The sequence below is a fragment of the Carettochelys insculpta genome, chromosome 1, assembly GCF_033958435.1.
Source record: "Carettochelys insculpta isolate YL-2023 chromosome 1, ASM3395843v1, whole genome shotgun sequence".
NCBI lineage: Eukaryota > Metazoa > Chordata > Testudines > Carettochelyidae > Carettochelys > Carettochelys insculpta.
Genome location: NC_134137.1, coordinates 32,163,297 through 32,165,673, shown reverse-complemented (window position 1 = coordinate 32,165,673; position 2,377 = coordinate 32,163,297).

The following is a 2,377-nucleotide window of genomic DNA, read 5'->3' as shown; positions in this document are numbered from 1 at the left end:
AGCAGATTGTTGAGCTGGGAAAACTGGGAGAAAAATTTGGATCTAAACCACTCAAATATTACCAGAGCAAGTTGTATTATATTTGTAGTTTGTTAGCTCATGTGTCTTTAGAAATTTGATCATACTAATTAGTCAGATGTTCTTTCAGTTACAGTCTTCCCCTGCCTTATGAGGGTAATTCGTTCCTGAAAAACTCCTCTTAGGGCAAATTCTTGTAAGTCGAAAATGTAATTACCATTAATTTCTGTGGGAGCACGAGCACCTGGTGGCCGGGCCTCACTCGCAAGGCAGAATGACCATACACTCCATCTTGGAACGCTATCATACAACGGCGGGAAGGTCTGAAGTCAGGCCAGGAGAAAGAAATCAGAAAGTTGACAAGTAGTTGGAGAGTCCCCAAAGAGAACATCCTGACAAGCAGATAGTAAGCCCCCAAAGAGAACAGCTGGGGCTAGTAGCTGGAAGCCCCCGCAAAGAGAACATCTTGGTTGTACAACATCAGAGGGTCCCAGGGGAGGTTCAGAAAAAGACCAAGGACAGAGGAAATCTTGTAACATGTTCTGACAGGCCGGGAGGATAGAAAGCCCAAATTAGGTAACAAACGCTTTAATTGGCCAGGTATCGAACCCCCAAGTAAGAAACAGTATAAAAGGTGATTTAGCAGGAGTAAGGGTGTGGGCTCCTGGACACAAGGCGGAGGCTAGCAACTTCCAGTCCAGACAGCAGACCCCAGCCTGATCACCCGGACGTCACCACCACGAAAGGTCCCAACCAAGCCGTATCTCTGACTTGAAGGGCCGCTGTAACGTAGTTATTGGTGAGATGTGGGAGCATTGGATGTTATTGGTAAGTCACATGTAATTATATATAGTTATATGTAACCTAGTATTTAGCTTATGCCAAATAAATAACTATATATATAACAAGTGTTAAGTAATTGTAGTTACGAATAAATGAATAAATCACTATTGGTAAATACCACTAGCTGGTCTAGCTGGGTCTGTATAGAGAATTATTGGGACTTAGAACAGCCACAGGGCATTGTGGTGTTCACAATCGGAGTGTTATTGTTCCTGGTACTCATAATACTGTGGAAACCTAGGTTTTAAAGTGAATACATTGAATTACATATTGCTGCTACACTATATCAGGCTGCTATAAAGGTGGGGTGGTTGGTCCTGGGGCACCCGACTCCCCCCGCTGTATCACACCCCACGCGTACCCACGGGACCCGGAGTAGGTCGGCACATCGTCAATTTCAATGGGAAAAAATTTTATGCGTTCCTGAGCCCCAAAATTTATACCCATTTACGCTCAAACACCACCAAATCCCATTAAAATGAACAAAATTACTTCAATAGTTAACATTAGTTATCATAACACAACCTAACAAGGCATCTTCCCTTCACTAATTACTCTGCAATATGTCTGTTTACCTGCAGAGACAGGGGAACGGAAATCAAAGAGCGCCTGGGAGGAGGGGCACAAAGCCGGGTAGCTGCCCACGACTGCAGAAGTGGGGCCAGTGCAAGGGGGCAGGCAGGGCAGAGCAGGGCATGGGGAAGCAGCCCAGCCTGAGCGCAGCTTAGGTTAAGTGGGGAGGGGGCAGTGTCAGGGGCTGGCCGCATGGGGAGCTAGGCAGGCACAAGAGGCCCCCAGCTGGCAAGGGGTGATGCCTCGCTCGTGTGGGGCTGCGCAGCGGAGAGGCCCCGCCAGCAGCGGTCGAGGCACTAAATGCAAAGGAACGCCACAGGCGGCAAGCAGCGCCTGAGGCACAGCTGCGCAGGGCAGGCAGCGAGGCCACCTAGCCTCCCGGGGAGTGAGCGGCGGGGGCGGGGCCGGGATGCGCTGCATGCCCAGCAGCCACGTCTCATGGGAGCACCTGGGAGCCCACGGCCGGGCCGGGGCGCGCCGCCACTGCAGATTCAAGGCGGAGACCCAGGCCAGCTACAGGTAAAAGCTGGGCCGGGAGCTCTGGGAAACCGCCGCCGGGCACTGCGGAGAGACATGCCGGGCGGGATGCAGCTGTAGGCAGCCGCAGCCACTCTCCCGCTGCAGGGCGTCCATGTCCCGCTGAGGTGCACAAAATTGAAATTGGTCCTCGTAAATTTGAGGAAATGCCTCATAAGATGAGATAAGGGTTTTAAATCAAACTCTTTGTAAACTTGAATTCTCATAACCTGAACAGGTGTACCTCAGGGTATGACTGTACTTTCAGTAGTCAAATGCAAGGCCAATTTGAGGCATCTGCAATAAAGAGCAGCCTTCAAAATTCCATATTGGTATCATAAGAACACTTTAAGCTAGAAAAATAAGGTCACATTTAATGGTATTTTTAAACTAACTGAAAGGAACGTTATTTAAAAAATGTGTTTAT